This window comes from Struthio camelus, chromosome 15, assembly GCF_040807025.1.
Source record: "Struthio camelus isolate bStrCam1 chromosome 15, bStrCam1.hap1, whole genome shotgun sequence".
NCBI lineage: Eukaryota > Metazoa > Chordata > Aves > Struthioniformes > Struthionidae > Struthio > Struthio camelus.
The window spans coordinates 20,453,623-20,471,527 of NC_090956.1; the positions used below are offsets into that span (position 1 = coordinate 20,453,623).

Here is a 17,905-nt window from a genome sequence, read left to right on the forward strand (position 1 = left end):
CAGGTTTGTGTCCTTCACTGCACAAACCTCCTTCCCTCTGCCCTGTTGGACATCCCCAGCAGGCAAGTGTCAGCAGGTGCTGCACCTGTTCCCGGACTACCTGCCTGGTGCCAAGCAAACTCCATGGGGACAGAGCCAGAGTCCCTGCAAGCCCACAGGCAGAGAGTCCCAGCTGCTACATAGCACCTGGGACTCCAGCTCTTACCTCTCTTCACTCCCTGGGAAAGCACTTGGCACAGTGCAGGCCTTTCTTCCAGCACAGCAGCCTGCAAAACATTCACCAACCCCTTGGCAGTGCCCCAGGAGACCTGACCATATGCATATCCGCAGACGCTCAGCACAGCCCCGTGATACTTCCAACTCTCCCGCTATCCCCATCACACAGGAACACGCAGGAGGCCTCTCCCTCCTGCCATGTAGAGAGACCCAGCAGGGGGCAGCCACCTCCCCAGGACCCTGCAGCCAGGGGGCCTAAAGCAGCTGCATGGCAGCATGTCACACAGAGGCAACCCTGAAGAGACAGCCACATGGGAAAATGTCTATGCAGGCAGGAAAGAGATAGAGAAACCCACAGGGATCTCTCAGGAGCCAGGAAAATTTTTTTCCTTGCCTGAGCTGAAACTACTGGGAGCCACTTCAATCTGCCCCAGGGCAGCTCAGGATGCATTTAATAAGGCATCAGCTACAATACGTCCAGAGAGAAATCTTTTACATCCATAATCTCTTCTCTGCTCCAATGGCAGCAAGAAGACACAAGTAAGGCTAGAATCAGGTCTTCTGCCTGCAAAGACCTTTCAATTCCCCATTTGCTAGTAAATGAAGACGCTGGAAAACGCCTTCCCAGCACAGCAGAGTCATGTGCAGCGGGGAATGGGCAGTGGGCAGCTGGCCCCTTCCCCCTGAGCACATTCCACGCTGTTTCACAAGGTGCAGTGTGAAAACACTTGAAAATGAATTCTGTCAGCAGAAGCTGCAGGAATAGGCCTGAACACTGCTACTAGGCCAGAACAAGCCAGAGATGGACACAGCTTGATTGCCTTCAAGTGGAGAAGAGCCCTTTTTCACCAGCCAGAGAGCCAGCTTGATATCTTTACATCAAATCAAAGCAAGGGAAAAGCCCAGAGCACAGCTGGCCTCTCACCAGTGTTCACAGAGGAGATGAAGGCCAGAGAAGGGCAGCTTGTGTTACGAGCAGAGCAGGAGCAATGGGCCAGGGTTAATGCTGCCTTGGGGACAAGGTCCTGAGTGCTGGTGGACAGGAGCATTTTCTGCCCTTTCTCTTGTGGCAGCTGACTTCTGACACCAGGAGAGGAAGGGCTTTCTGTTCTGTTCCTGGTGGCTCTCCCACAAGGCCAACCAAGGCAGGGGACCTGGAAAAGGGCTCCAAAGAGTGTAACGCCTAACCTTTAAGGCCTCTGCTCCTGCCAGAGAGCAGCCGCACGGGAGCCAATGCTCCAGTGCCTGCCGAGCAGTGTATCAGCGCTGCAGAGGCATCACATGAATGGAAATCATTATCATCTGCGAGACCACACACATGCATACACGCTCCGCACTCAATTCACCCCATTATCCTGCTGAAAGAGAGCTGGGGCCTGCGGTCTCCATGGGCCTCACCTCTCTATCGGAAAGGAGGGCAGCTGCAATCTGCTCCATTTTATGCATATTCAGCATGACCCCTGGACTCCCAGCAAGCTGCCAGAGAGGCCCGGGAGTGGGTATTTCTCACCCAGCTCCCACCTGCCCCCCTTCCATTTCGCATCTTCACTGCCCCCAGTTCAGATCAAATGGAGACACTGTTGATTAAGCCTGGGAGAAAGGGGCTGAGTTTCGCCCCCACGCATGCCAGCAGCAATGCTGAAAGCAGCATAGGACACATGTGGATCTGGTGTAAGGAGGCATACAGGCTCCTGACACACAAGCCTGCAGCAGGGTGGATCTCCAAGCCCACAGAGAGAGCATTGCAGGGGAAAGTGCCCTAGCATCTTCCCGACTCTACTGTGGGGTTAGGACCTTCAGGTTATCTCTGATGGTCACCAGCTTCCAGCCATCACCGCTGCTTATTCTGCCACAGCACCTGAGAGAGGCTTTTGGGGAAGCATGTCAGTTTGGGGCTTACCCTTCCCAAGGAAGCACCCGCTGTCTCAGCCCTCTGCTGTGGCCGCACTCCTCCCCAGAAGTGGCTGCATTTTTGAGGTGGGCGATTTCCTCACTTCTCTATTTGGGGAATGCTAATAGGCTGTGTGGTTTGGAAGGAAATCACGATACTTTAACACTCAGAAGTCCTTTTCACTTTAAAAATTAGCTACTACATACAGCACCTCCACACCACTTCTCCTCAAAGTAATACTTGAATAAGCATGACCTGTGGTGTTTCCTTGCCTCCTGCGCCTCAAGGAGAGGCTTGCTGGGGCCATGCCTCGAGCCTGACCTTCTATGGGACTTCCCTTCCCCTTGTCTGCAGGGCAAGCACCACCTTTGAGAGCAATATTGGGGTTTGGGTGCATACTTGCAAGCCAGGCACCGGTTCACATCCTGGATCCTCCCCATTTCAGTGCCAGCACACCCTGGTAATGCGGGTCCTTAATAGTCTCATTCCAAAAATCAAATGCAAACAGGCAGGTGCAGCAAGTGAGCCAAAAAGGAATAAACTTCCCCAAATACTGACGCTGGGATCTACAACAGACCCAGGGTCGCCACAGTACAGATCAGGGCAGCAGTAGCTTTGCGGACATAATTACAGGATTAAGTGGAACAACAGAGAGAAGGAAGGAAAGAGAAGGGAGTTATTAGGCAGATTTGAACCCAGGACCTTTGCCATGCTGGAACAGCCCTCTCCAATTAAAACAGAGAGGAAAACTGCCAGCTGACCCAAGCAATAGTCTGCTCTCCATGCTGCAGCCCAGCCACCACAGTGGGCTATTGCGTATCATTTGCTAATCCGCACAAGGACGCGTTTGAGGCCTGAGTCACGCATTGAAAAATGTGGCTTTAGCAGAGGGCAGGCAATTGCTAAACCCAAGCAGCCAGCGCTGTGTCTAAACTGCCAGGGAGGGGGAAGGGGAAAGCACCCAAACGAAGGCAGGGAGAAGGTGTTTCCCTTCTCCAAGGGACCAACAGTGCTCCTCGGTGGGTCCTTTCTGATGCTGTCAGACTGCAATAAGAGTAAAGTAGACTTTTTTCCCTTCGGGCCAGGGCAGAGCGGTGCACGGGGTGCTCACGCTCACCCTGCCCTAGCAATTCCTGAGGAAAGCACTTGGCCTTATTTGGAATTAGTTTGGATAGGGGATATCTGATCCCCCTCGAAGTGCTGCTTCACCCTGTACACATACAGACATGAGATCCTAGATGTGCGCTCCAGGCAGGGAGAAGGCGGCATGTGGCAGGGACACAGCAGGCTTGCGCCCACCCCCCGTGGGGCACCAAAAGGCACAGCCCTGCCAGGGAACAAAGGCCACTTTCCAGAAATCACCTAAGCAGGGACTAAAGGACCCAAGCGCATGAGGGGATTCAGCCAAACAAGGGTCTAGGGATTAGATCCAAAGCATTCAGATCCTGCAGGACTGGTTGTACATGAGCTGTGTAAGCCCTGCAGCCCAGCTCAGGCACCATCCAAGTAGGAAAGCCCTGGGAGGGCTGGAAGAGGACTGTAAGCAGAGGAGAAATGATATGCTTGCATGATGCTTAGAGAGGGGACATGCTGCATAGCCTCCCCCTAGGGTTCCTGGGTCCCTGGCTGATCCCTGTGCTGGTGCACTCACTACAAGGCAGCGTGACACATCCAGGCACACCACTCGCCTGGTGCTGTGGGCCAGCAGTGGGCAGAGATGCTGAGGCCTGAGAGAAGGCCAGGCCAACAGTCCACACAAGCACCTCAGCCTGCCTCGCTCCAAGCCCTCTCCTGGACCAGCTACCCTCACTGTGGCCACACTCGGGCTAGATGTCAGCACAGCTCCCAAGGGAGATATGGTTGGAGGTAGGAAATAGCTGAGGGCAGTGGAGAAGCTGCGAACGGGTGTAAATGACCAGCGTGTGTCCCTTAAATGGGATATATCTGCTACCAGAACTTCTACGCTGCCATCTCATTATGGGCCCTTTTTAACGAAGGCAAATCCACACCCTTGACACGTGTTGAGGAAGCCACCCATTTCAGACTTGCCCCAGCTGCCTATAAATGGGACCCCTCCAGAGGAGCAGAGAGGGCTCCCAGCCTCCCCGCTGGCTTCCCCTCCCTTTGCGCCCGCCTGCGGGCGCTGGTCCCTCGCATGCCGAGCCCAGTGCCAGCTGGGGAATGTTTCGGCCCCCATCCGACAAGCGGAATGCGTCAAGACCAAACTCAGCTCCGGACACGGATAAATCATTCCATGTGTCTCTGGGACAAAAACACAACGGAGAAATATTTAAAATGAAAGGAAAAACCCCACACAGCCAAGGCGCTGGGACCAGGCTCGGCTTTCTGACAGGAGGGAGCAAGGCGGAGGAGAGCAAAAGCAAGCAAACGGTGGCAGGCCGAGCAGGCGAGGGGCCGTGCACGCCAGGACTCGGAGAAAAGAAGCCAGAGGGGCGCAGACGTTGTGAGTAGGAGGGGCAGAGGGAGCAGCAGAGCTAATCGCCTTTCCAGCCTGTGTTAATGGAACGATTGGTGCCCACCTGGGACATGGCTAATGGCTCCTGCACAGCGCAGCACGCTCTATCTCCGTGCAACTAATTCTTTACGAGCTCCCTCCTCTGTGTTCATTTTTAATTTAAATATCAGAAGCCTATAAATATATACATACTTTCATTCGTTTTTGCTCACGAAGCCAGTTATACTGCGCGGCTCCTCAGATCAGAAGGGTTCCTTGGGCTTTCAGCCTCTGCTCTGCAAAGTATGTGCGATTCATGTGGGCAATTACAAGACAGACCGTATTTCCGAAACAGGCACTCACAGTGATAGATATTGCAATGCACTTTGACAGGCCAGAGACAGCATTACATAAGCCATATGATACCGCAGCAGTGCCAGGAGACACATACAAATTACACTGCATGCAGGAAAGGATGGGCCAGATTCTGACCTCAGCCCCTTTGGCATCAAACAGAAGCAACTCCATTCAGATCAAGCCAAACAAGACGTAAGCGACTCCATTCAAATTTACACTGGCATACCTGTGGTCAGAATCTGGCCTGGCTTGAATTAATTTCAGTCTGATGTTGCAAAAGGAAGAAAGAGAGCCCAGATTTCCTAGGTTATCGAAAACAAGGGAAAGAAATCCACCAAGAACCAAACAGTCCAAGGACTACTCAAACACGTGCAAAGAGCTGTCAAAGAATGGATCCTTAAATGCATTATTAGTTACCCATTTTGGTAACTCATAAGTCAGTGTCCACAGGAAAGACAGATCAAAGCTATGCAGACCACAGTAGTGTCCATGGGTTTACCACTGGATCCTCCCAAGTCCACTTGGCTCTCCAGAAGCCCTGGATGAAGCCAGCCCATCTCTCCCTGGAAGAGACCAGGAGATGAGATTTATGCATGGTATTATCTGCACAGTACCAAGCTGAATCCTTCTTGTGTGACACTCCATTTGTTGCGTTCCCTGGCCAGTGCTTCCCACCAATGCATGTTAGAGTTCTATTCCTAACACGCCCACTGCAACAGCAGCTAAAGGAGACATCTGGAGCCACCATTCTCGAAGGAGCAGAAAATGGTTGCATCACTGCAACCCCATTTATTAACATCTACTACTGCTCGACTTGTTGCTTTACACGACTTTAATCCCATCCTAGCCATCTTAAACCCCTTTGCACATTCCTGCTGCATTGTTCAGATTCGTCACGTGCTCCCAGGAATATCATTTGGTATGCAGAGCGCTTTATTCCTGCTGATCCCAGCTGATGCATGGGACTCTTGCGGTTCCATCACAGAAGGCTTCATCCCTTCTGCCCCTTTCCACTCCATACGGGAATAAAGTGGTCTGGTTTCCATAACATCCCTTGTTGCCTTTTCATAACATGCTGGGCACAGATGTTGAAAATAGTCTGGATGAATATTTAAAATGGTATTCAGAGATGACAACATTTGGCCAGCTTTGAAAGATCTCTCACATAGGGTAGAGGATGGCTTATGACAACAGGGCCGGAAACACACAGCACTTTGACATCTCATTTTTTTCTCCTTGGCTATTGGTACAATATTTCATGCCCCTGGTGTCACACAGCCTGTTATTGCTTGAGTACCCGCCAAGTCTCCAGTCTTTGGAAGAGGCTGTCACGTACATTTTTAACATCACGGGCAAAAGCGGAATATGGAAAATTTGTCGCATTTCCATACCAAGTGCAAGTGTCCTGTGAATGGCTCAGGGAGGGGCTCATGGGGGCACGGAATAATTGTTTCCTTATGGAGCAAGGCCTGACTAATATGGTGGGGGAAAAGGAGAGAGAGGTGCTGTATACAGTGTTGGCATGGCAGGCTGCTTCCCTGATGAAGGAAGACAAAGCCACTCAAACTCAAAAAAGCACATGCCCCAAGGTCTGCAGCAACGGCCATCTCATTCAAGGCCTAGAAACTCTGCTTAGACCTGCAGCTCTTCCAGCTGTTGCCCATGCTAGAACCAGGCCCAGCTTGGAGACTTCAGATTCTGGTACCCACCTGCACCTGGGGCCCTGGGAACAGCATTAACACCCTTCCATTAAGTCTCCCAGGGCAGTTTGCATTTCTGAAGGGCTTCAGGGCTCCTCACTACCGGTCACAGTGCGCTCGGCCGCATTCCCAGGCCTGGCTCTGAGGCACTTCTTTTTCCTCCAGACCTCAAACTCATCTCTGCTGCAGTCAAACTCAGCATTAAACCTGCTCTCTTCTCAACACAGAGACCTGATTCACCCTCCTCCTTCAGTTGTATGCCTAGAAACATCTCCACCAGGTTGTTGAGACACCCGGTAACCTACCACGGGCTCAGCTCTTGGACTGCAGGACCTCCTGTCCCCTTGCCAGCTCGCTCCACCAAGTGGTCAGAAAAGCACAGCAGCTCCTCCTGTTTTACAAATGGAATATTGCGGGGAAAAAAAAAAGGTTCCCTCCATCCATCAAAATGCCTTGGAGTTTGTGCTCAAAGCATAGCTCCAGTCACCTCCCCACAGCACTGGCCACAGCGAGATCTGGCCCCTCCTCACTTTCAGGGAGAGCAACAGCAAATTCGGTAGGGGTAGAACAATCTATGGTCCTTTCCAACCATTCAGGGTTTGCACGTCCAGATCTACACTCAGTATCATCTCAGCCTGGCTACAGCTCTGACACAAATGGCTCAGCCAGAGGTGAGGATGCTCAGCCCAGCTTATGACATGTCCCCTGCCTGGATACACTTGCAGATCAAGCTTGTCCAACAGAGGGGAGTTTGCACACAAACACTGCCCAGTTCAAGAGCAAAGCACCATGACTGCTGCAGTGCTCGAGTGCTGCGCATGCCTGCTCTGCCAGAGGAGAGGGCCCTTCCTACTCATGTGGCTTTCCTCACCAGCCCTGCTTGCCTGGCATGGTGAGAATCAAACCATGCAAGATACTGAGCACCATGTCCCCATCACATAAACTATTTCTTAACCCAATAAAGGTGTTTGCATGCACTTGCTCTCCAGGGCAGAGAGAGCGTTTGAAGAAACAAGGGCTTACCAATAGCTCTGAGACAGAAAAGCACAAGCAAAAATCACCAATCACCAAATAGAGCCTACTTTCCTTTCTTCCTGTGCGACCCCATCCTCTCACTCTGCCCCACATCCTGCTCACGCATGCCCTGGCCAAAACCGCCAGCCCTCACCCTAACCAATAGGCCAGGGGAGGCAGGGGGTGCGGGTGTGTGTTATCGAGGGGCCTCGTGCAGCCTAGCCTGAGGACTACTTTCAAAGCAACCCAGCTGCAAGGGAGCCATAGGGGAGCTCTTTCCAGCACCAACTCACCCTTTGAGCTTTGCCGCAGATTGGTCCTTCTAAGGTAGCTATGCCAGGAGGGACAAGCAATGGCCCCAAATTGGGATCAGTGGCAAAGGCAAAGCCACCACACCAAGGCACCTAGTCGCTTTGCGTTTACAAAGAGCTTTCAAACATGTAAAAAGTTTGGGCACTTCTCAACCTCCAGCAGGAGCTGCAGGGCACAGAAGAGCACGTGTGTGTCCCGTGCCTGGTCAGCCAGAGCTGGCACAGCACGCAGCAGCCTGGCACAGCTCCTGCCCACTGCTTCCCTCACCGACACCAAAGGTAGGAGGACCCTAGGACATGCTGGGAGAGGCCAGACTGGGCCAGACTTTTGGAGGCTCAGATCCCCCCGACAGTTCTGCAGTATGGGGGCAGCGACCCTAGGAGGCTTTGTACAGTGCGGAGCACCCCTATGCATAGCCCCTCGACTCTGCCAGGAGGGCAGGGCTGAGATCGGGTCCCGTCGCAGGAGCCAGGCTGGGACAAAGCACAGAGCATCCACAGCTGCTCTGCTCCTCTGCACCACAGTGCTTGGGCCAGGCTCTGGGGGGTCCCTGGCCGTGGGCGGGCAGCAACCCTGGCCCCTCTGCAGGGAGGTCCCATTTTTGGCAATCCCAGAGCCCGGAGTGAAAGGATGAAATGGGAAATAAAGGGAGGGTGGAGGGAAAGAAGGAGGAATAAAAGGCAACAAGGGCGCCGGGGGAGCGATGAAAAGAAAAACAGGGAGCTGCTCGGTGGTGTTTGCCGTGGCCGGGCGGCGGGTAGGGGCACGGAGCAGGCGGAGGGACTATGCCCGGGAGAAGTTGGAGAAGCAGCTTACCGCGGCGAGGCAGGTAGCTAGTCGGGTCCGGGCACGGCAAGGGGCAGGTCCGGGGCCGCTGGCGGCGAGAGGAGCGCGGGGCCGCGGTAGCAGCGCGGGCGGCGAGGCGTGAGGGGACAGCTTTCCCCCCGCCCCTTCCTTTGCTGATCGAAAAAAAAAAAGTAATAATAACAATTTGCCAAAAAAAAAAAAAAAGAGGAGGGGAGGCAAAAGCAAAATAAGGCGAAATAGTGCAAAGTGGGAGTGCTGCTCCGGCAGTGCGGGCGGGTCCCCAGCGCCGTGCCCGCAGCGTGCCGTGCTCCCCGCCCGCTCCGCCGCCGCTCGCCGCACTGCCCGGGGCTGCTGCTCCGGCAGCGGGAGGGAGGCGAGGCGGCAAAGAAGGGAGGGAAGGCAAGAAAGGAGAGGAAAGGGAAAAGGTGGGGGGGGGGCAAGAAGTAGAGAAACTGAGCCCCGGTCGCTGCCTGGAAGCGGAGTAAAAAGGCTCCAATAAATCCCGGGGTTGAAAAGAAGGGAAAAGTCACCTCCCCGAGGAAATCAGAAGCAGATTTCGAGCCATTTAATCACATGCAGGGAGGTGTGTGTGCGTGTGTGCGCCGCCCGCCGCGGCGCTGCCAGCCCTGCCTCCGCCCTCCCGCGGCCGCCCCGCCGGGAGCGGAGCGGGCCGGGCCGGGCCGGGCCGGGAAGGGAAGGGGCCGCCCCGTCAGGAGCGGGCCGCGGCTCGCCGGGAAGGGAAGGGAAGGGGCGGCCCCGCCGGGAGCGGAGCGGGCGGCTCCGGGCTGCGCCGGGAAGGGGCGGCCCCGCCGGGAGCGGATCGGAGCGGGCCGAGCCGCCCCGGGGAGACGCCCTCCCCGTCGGGACGTCGGGCACCGGCGCGGCCCGGCGCGCGGGGCCCTCGGTGGCTGTGGCCCCCACCTGCCGCCGGCCGGCCTCACTCGCAGCCCTGCCTCGGGGCAGTGGGTCAGGTGCGACAGCTATGCTCTTCTACTCGCAGGAGACCTGGGCCACCACGGCCCTGCGGGCAGCCTCCTTTCAGGCGCAGATGGGCACCTTCCACCCTAGCATTTTTTTGCCAGTCCCAGTAGGAAGCGCACCCATCACCCAGTGTGTGAAACCAGGAGAGAGATGATCGTACTGAGAACAGCAAGCCATCCTGATGGGTCAGCCAGCGTGACAGCACAGGCAACACCATGCTGCAGTACCCAGGAGCTGGCGGCTCAGTAAACTGAATGTGCATCTGATGCTGCAAAGGCAGCATATAATCCTCTGCCTGGTCCCCAAAGCAGAAGAAATCAGGGATTTACCAGGCAGGTGAACGGCCTCCTACTATGGTGTGGAGTGTCTGCTCTAGCCTGTAATGCAGGGGCTTTTCATATGTTGCAGCAGCAGGGCCAGGCTTGGCCTGTGATGTTTGGTCAGGAGGGAAGCAAACATGGGTATTAGTCCACTGACACCCACAGCCCAGACAGTCTCCCCTTTGCAGCCACCTCCAGATTTCATCCTGACATGCCTACCCTTTAGCCATCCCCAGGTCACCTGTGAACTGACTCCGTGATTTCTGTGCAGAAAAAAAGGGAAACTAATTTAATCAACAGTTATGTGAGGAAGTGGAGGTGAGCATAAAACCTGGATCTGAGTCACCTTGCTCACTGAGGCCACTGGTTAGGTGGGGTAGTATTTGGAACTCTTCCTAGTTCCCTGGCTGATCCCCACATCTCCCAGTTCAGTCTGGGAAATGTCCCTCCCACAGATGCCCTTGCAAGGAATGCAAGGACTGACAAGGATACCACAGGAGAGGAGAAAGTCAAGGTGCCAGTATGGTGCTAGATTTGGCCCCCATTTACATTTAAGGGCACTGACCACCAGCACGAGGCTCCCATTCAGCATCCCGTGCATTTCTCCTCTCCCTGAAGACCCTTGGTTAGCCAGGCAAAGCAGCAACAATCCTGTTATTTCAGGCAAAGAGGTTTCCGGGAGAAGTAGAAACTCAGTTTGTCTCCTCTGCCCCTGGTGGGCTTGCAAATGCTTGCTGAAGGAAGAGACCCCAGCTGGCCCAAAGTCCCAAAGGAAATGCTGTTCGTGCATTGTCAACCTTGTTGTACCAAATACATTTCCCCCACTCGAACAGCAGGGACACAACCATGGGTAAACAAGGGCAAAACCACCAGGAGACAAGGCTAAGGAGATCTAGGAGATGGACAGAGTAACCTCAAGGCACTTGCAGTTAGAGATGCCGCAGGTGTATCGCAGTCCCACCGTCTCTCCCTGGGACTCTCGAGCACTTGGACAGCTAGCAAGCCACAGGCTGCAAAGCCCTGGAAGTCCAAATGAAGATACCAGAGAGGAAGGCAAATGCAGGGCCAGGATTTGCCTTGCATGCAGGCCAGATGTGAGCATGTTGCAGAGAAGCCAGTGATCATAAGGAAAGTTCAGGTCATTGTAGCTGGGCTGAAATGAGGTTGGGATGACCAAGGTTGGGGGGGTGCGGGGAGGGCAGAAGGGGGTATGGCTCCAAGATCCTCAGAGGACCCCCAGCAGAAGTGGTCCCAAGGACTGAGCTGAAGGCAGTTTCCCCACTGGAAAGCACACAGACTATTATGAAAGTGAGCAGTGATGCTGAGCCAGCCTGATTCAGCTGCTCCAGTGTAGTGCTGAGTTGGGGGGCTGTGTCACCTCCCAGAATCTCAGAGTAGTTTCAGTGCTGCTTTTTTCACACTTAGAGGAAAGTGTGGGACCCCCTTGTCCTGGAACCCAAAAGTAATGGAAGAGATGGTGCCCACTATACATGGAAAGTCCTTGAACCAGTGTCCATAGGTCTCACTTCAGTGAAAGACCAACTGAGAAAGGCAAAAGCTGTTTCCTGGTTCCCCACTTCCACTGTTCCCAGTCTTCCACTGTTCCCAGTACTTTGCAGAGATGGACAGAGCACCTAAGAGAAAAGGTATAAATCCGGACTTGGCAAACCGTGGGGCTGCTGAGGATGCTAATGAGGCTCACTGTAGTAGGAGCCAAACCACTGAGACCTGCAGCACCAACGTTTTGGTTGTCCCTTGGCATGCAAACATTATTGCAAAGATGGGTACCCAGCAACCTACCAGCACTCACCTCACTGCACATTGTCCTTTGCTGGAGCAGGTCTCCCAGGGAGGAGGGCTGGGAGGAGAGGAGGGTGAACACACTGTGTGATTTCTGTCATCCTTGTATATGCCAGTAGCTCTGCTACTTGCAAGGTCAGTAGTCTCATTCTGCATGTGCACCAGTTCCTACCCCCCAGACTAGCCTTGTGGCACCTGGAAGTAAGACGTCTGATGCTAGGTGCTTCTCATTTAACAAAGGATTTCTGGAAGGACACAACTCCTTCCCAGCTCCATCATGGAGTCAGGTGTGCACAGGCTGTTGGAGCAAAAGCTGTGGCTCAAGCACCAAGTCTTCTGGGGCCAGATATCTCACATCCTCTCCTGCAGGAATCTGCCCTTTGCACCAGGCAATGCAAAGAGACAGAGACAGACACTCACTTCTAAATGCTCACAGCTGGTCCAGTCCTGCAAGTGGGCTTTCTTGGCTGTTGCTTTTGACAGAGAGAAAGAGATGCAAACCACTCCTATGACAAATCCAGTCCTCTACTGCTGGGCCTGGGACAGATCAGAAGGAATGGGGACTGAATAGAGCAAGCAATGGGCTTTGAAGGCTATGTCAACAACAGCATGGTGGGGAAACAGAAGGAGCTTTCCCTGTGCTGAGTGGTAGGGAGGGAGGATTTCTCTGAGTTTATGTGGTAGTCCCAGCAGAGATAAATCTCAGCAAATAGTGGGGCCTTCAAACCACACCAGGTTCCTCAGGTCTAGAGAAGAGGGAGGGAGAACAACAGAACGGGGAGCTGGCAGAAGCAGGAGGAAGAACTGTATGTGTTGATAGCGAAAGTGGGAGTGCTGGGGGTGGCTGTTGCCAGTGCTATCCAGATAGGGCTGGGAGAGCTGTAGGGAGGATGAAGTGTGGGAGCCACTGGGGATGGAGGCTCTGCAGAGCCAGAGCAAGCCGGCCTTGCACAGCCTTCGCTTGCCCTCTGCTGGTCCCACCAGCCCCACTGCTCCGTCCATGCTCTGAGGCAAACACAGAAATGAAGCAAACACCCCAGCCTCAACTCACTGAAGGGCTGAATGCGTCTCCTTTCAGCCTCCCCCCCACTACCACATACCACTCTCACCAATACCTTCCGTGAAAACTCAGCTTCCAGATACTTTGTTTTCTGCATATATGGGTGCCCATTTCAGACCATCCACTTACAAGGGAGGAAGGAAGGTGTGGCTGATTGCATGAAGTCTAAGCAGCAGAGAACTGAGCACTGGGGAAATGGGGGCCCAGCAAAATCAAATTCACTGTCCTGCCAGTCTCCAGCAGGGACTGAGTCAGATGGTTCTTATTCAGTCTCCAGTCTACACTGACCAAGCTGGGCAAACAAGACGACACATGCTGTCCTGATAGCTCAGATTACCTCCCTGCCTTCCTTGGGATGGCATGAGCTCTGGCACCTGCAGTTGGTGCAGGACAAGTGAGAGACCAGAGCTCTGTACAAGAAGGCACAGTGAACAGTGAGCCACCCTGTGCTTCTAAGACCCGGCCAGTGATGGAGAGACCGAACACAGCAAGACTGTGCCAAACTGGATGCCCCAAGGCTATGACACTTGCCAGATGAGGACATGCAGCAGGATAGCCACAGCCTGTACCACCAGCTGTGCCAAAGGAGAAACTTGTCAGCAGGCAACACCAGCCCCACTCGTTGTCTTCACTTCCTAGCATGTAGGAAATGCTCTAAGAGGTGGAGGCTCAGGTTCCCAGGCAGGTTCCCTTCACCTTATTGGGCAGACAGGTAAAAGATTCCATTTACCACTTTCCCAGAGTCCTCCTTTAACCTCTTCACTAGGAAAGGAATAGGTTTGTTGCCTATGAGGGCCACCCCATTGCCCTCGAGGATGACTGGCATCCCCACTCTCTGTGGAGTCAGTATGAGCTCAGGGTCCACCCTGCCTTGTTTTAGATTTTAAAAATGGTGCCTGAAAGAAGAGGATTCCATGTTAGCCACTGGGGCATCCTCAGGGTGATTCCATAATTCTCACATTTTCCTTCTTTCTGTGTTATTTACTCTTCAGAGGGATGCTCTGCTGTTCTCCTGCCTGCCTCATTTTCTGGGTTGCCAGTATCCCGCAGACATATCTCCCTTCTCATGCTGTGTTAAGAGCCCTTCCCCACACCCAATCTCTTCCTGAATGCAGGTCACCCAAACTGTCCCCAGGAATGGAAAAGTGCTCTTTCCAGGGCACTGCAGAGAGGTACCAGCACCCTGCTTCACTGGATATACTTTGACCACAGCATCTTGTGTATTTACCACCGCCCCATGATGCTGGCAGCTCATGAACTGAAGCTCCCCAGGCCACGTGGGTCTGCTTTCTTCAGCCTAAGAGCCTCCTGCTCACCAACAGCCTTCCTGCAGGCCCAGAGCACCTGAAAGGCCATCTAGGTCCTTCATCTCCTGCTGTATGGCCAGAGAACAGAGAGACTTCACAAACTTCCTGCCAGCCCTGGGATCTGGGTGCAAGCAGCTCCTGGGGGTTCAGGCACTACAGGAGGTGTTGGGGCAGCCGAAGGGGGCATTTCTTGAGGGGCATCACCACTGCTTTAGCATAACAGCTCTCCTGTGCCACCCAGGGCAGTTGATAAGGGCAGCTCATAGCGAGCTTTTCAAGTCTGTGTGCCCCAAATAGCCTGTGTAAAATTTGCTTTACATTGCTACCGGGAGAAATACAAAAAGGGATACATCTTTGCCTCCACCTTGGGTTACATGGCCCTCTTGCCTCCAGCTGGGAGACCTGAGCATTTGGGGCTCGACTCTCATTTATACATAAACCATTTGACTAATGACATAAATACCTATTTTAAGGCATGAGCAGACGTGAGAATCAGACCCCAGGAAGGGCACCAGTTGTTGGCTGAAAGGGGTGAAGTGAACGTGGTCTGGGAAACAAGGTGCAACATCACTGCGAGGTGAAGTTACATGGAATTTTCCCCACCTTGCCCCCACCTCTGCTCCTTGGAGGGCATAGTGTGTTAATCTGCCTTGGCCTGCTGGGCCTTTTCTGGAGGAGAGTGCAGAGGCGAGGACAGATGTGTAGGGAGGCAGATGAGCAATACTTCCCCAAACACCCTCTGGTGCCTCTAGCAAGCTGTGGCTCAGCTGGTACCTCAGCAGCGATCCTGTTGTTTCAGCATGTCTTCAGCTTGAGTGATAACACTCAAGCTCACACTCAACATGGTAAGTTATCTTTCCATGGCTGCGCTCACATAATTAAAGAAGTCATGTCTCCTTACTCATGCTAGCTGCCACAGCAAAGGCATACCCTGGGTAATGCTGAATGGGATGAGAGCATCTTGCTTCACTGGAGGCCCCCAGACCTAAAAAAAAAGCCATTATTGGGGGTTAATAGTGAGTGAAAGGAATTGATTTTGTGCCCCTTTCCCTCTCTCTGCAGCTTTCTGAGCTGCAACCCATGAGTCTGTCCCCTTCTAGCCAACCTAAGGTTCATTTTTAACCATTCAAATTCTTGTATCATTGTCATGGCTGTGTGTGCATATTGCTCAGGAATTTCATCACCCCACTTCAGGATCCCATTTGCTGTCATCCCCTGCCCTGTCCATGCAGTTATTGCTCTGGCTAGAGTAGCTGGCTCAGTAGCCGTACAAATCCCTTCCCTACGGCCAGCAGAGGGACACGTCAGTCCTAAGTCTTCATGAGTGGCACAACAGCAACGGGCAGATCTGGAAATGTCAGGCTACCTGGTACCTGGTACCTTCTCCAGCACTGGCAGGTGCGTGTTAGTCTGGTGGGAGGGCCTGCTCCAGCACTGCAGGGAATCAACAGGTGGAGCAGAGTCCTTGTTGGGCAGCCACAAGATGGTGCTGTTTCTCCACAATTAGCAGCATCATGGCATGGCTGGAAAACGGGAAAGCTTTTACCAGTCCCTAGCTATATCCTTCTACTGCCTCCATGCAGTTCTCCAGGCCCAGAATACTACCATCTTTTCACATCTTTGGCATAGCTGGGGACAGGATCCCACAGTCTAGGAACGGATCTCTTGCTACAGTTACTTCATGGAAAACTCATCCCCTGGGACACTGGCAATTAAACTTGTGTTTTAGGCACTGGCATCGCTGCAGAGGCAAAGGGGGCAATGTGCAGTCTCTCTGGCACATATCCATGTGGACATGTGTGCATGTGGGAGCCTTTGGCAAACTCCCCATGTGGCTGGGTCTCTCGGGGGTAGCATAGCTGCCCACCAGCAGCATCTCTTCTCTAGTCAAGGAACAGAGCTGGGAGCCATTGCTGTGAGGAAACTAAACAGGGTAACATGTCTGCAGGACAAAGGCTTCTTTCAGAAAACACCTCATCTGTCCTATGAAGGGTCAGCACAGTAAACTTTGGCCTTAGTATAAGGAGAAAAGACTCTTAACAAAACCTCATTAGATACCTCAGCATCTTCAGGTGCTATCCCCTTCCTATCTGCTCTCGCTTTACAGCTCCACTTAGTGGCTCACTAACCTTGGGCTCACTGCATTAGCCCAGGAGGGATCTGGAGGAACAGGATGATGTCCCACTGCCTCATGTGTTGGAGGAATCTGAACTATGGTTCCTGGTGTATAATGCCTTCTCTGTGGTGTTAGCGAAAACAGCATTCACCACAGAAAGGTGCTGCTGGTGTTGCAATCGGAGTATACATAGCACATTCCCTAGTGCTCCAGGGGTGTTCCTAGCTAGTGACCAAAGAAAGAGGTCTAGCTGCAAACATATGGGTCTGCAAAAGCACCTGAAAAATGGAGAGACTCCCTGCAGTAGCCAAGTTGCCTCTGCTGCTTGAGCCAGCAGCATAGGTTATGGCCACACTGCATCACAAACCTGCCTGGCAAATGGAGGCTGTCCTGTGTGAGCTGAGCGCAGATAGCTAGCATGGCTCCGGCATGGCTGGAGTTGAGGCTTGGCTTGTGTCTTGTTTGCTCCAAATCAATTCAGCGTTTAGAGCTGGGTAGACTTGGGCTGGAATTCCAGAAAGCCTCAGGAACGTTGGCCATGCCTTTGAAGCTCAGTAGGGCACAGTGCAGAGGGCCCTCCTTTTGCTCCCAGCGTGCTGGTGGGACCATGCATGACAGCACAGAGATGCCAGTTCAGGTCTCAAAAGCAAAGGGGCCTGCTGCTTCTCAAATGTTGTCTCAGGCAGGGCCTCACACTGTCTCAGCTAGCAGTCTCTTAAGTCCAGAGCTCACTCAGTTGCAAGTAGCAGTGCACTGAGTGACGTAAACAAATCCCTGGGTTTTTTTTTGAAATGCCAATGGGACTCAAGTGCCTGCTTTCCTTGGCCTCTTTGGGAATGCTGGCACACAAGAAGGCCAGTAGGCCTAATTTCTTCTTCCCACCAGAGCCTGGAAAGAGGCGAAATGAACAGAAGCACTTGGCCAAACTGATGTACTGGGAAGATCAAAAGTCTGTGCCGCTGCCAACATCATCACACCCAGCAGAGACCGCAGAGCACGTCCCTGTTCCCAGCAACAGTAGGGTGGAGCACGATGCTCTCCCAAATTCAGGGTGAAGTTCTCCTGCATGTGCAAAAGTATCATTCAGTCATTTGCAACACACCAGTTTTCCACACATGGCTACCGCTGCATTGCTAACGCACAAGATGTGTCATTGCAGCATCCTGTGTGGGGTCAGTGCCACCTGGCCCAAGCTCTTGGCACACAGCATGGCACTTGCTGTGGCTAGACTTGACTAGAACGATGCCAGTGGGATGGGTGCTGCTCCTCTGTGGCCGTGTTCCTCCAAACCCAGGCACTGCCACGCTCCAGTACATTTCTTGGTTATCTCACCTCTTCACCCAGACTCATGCAATGAGTGTAGGGATGAACGCTCACCAGAGGAGACTGCAAGTGCTGACATAGGACCAAGGGGTTCCTTAGCATGGCTGCATCACAGCACGTAGGTAGTACAGCCATCCCTGTTACATTAGCTAAAAGTCTTCCTTTGAATCTGTCCTGGAAACGAGTCTGGCTGGAAGGTGCTGGGGCTGCCTATCAGTGATAACAGGGAGAGGAGATGGAAGGGCT

General features: G+C 53.4%; 1 protein-coding gene across 2 annotated transcripts in view; it reads right to left on the reverse strand.

The window, feature by feature from the left end:
* Positions 1-9,414, reverse strand: part of NTN3 (netrin 3) — a 62,404-nt gene extending 52,990 nt beyond the window's left edge. The window contains exon 1 of one of the 2 annotated variants that reach the window (XM_009672092.2): positions 8,762-9,414. The gene's annotated coding sequence lies outside the window, so the exon portion shown is untranslated. Of the gene's footprint in view, positions 1-7,926; positions 7,946-8,761 lie in introns of those variants that run through there. The other variant, XM_068908773.1, reaches the window with a different exon arrangement.
* Between the last annotated feature and the right edge of the window lie 8,491 nt (positions 9,415-17,905).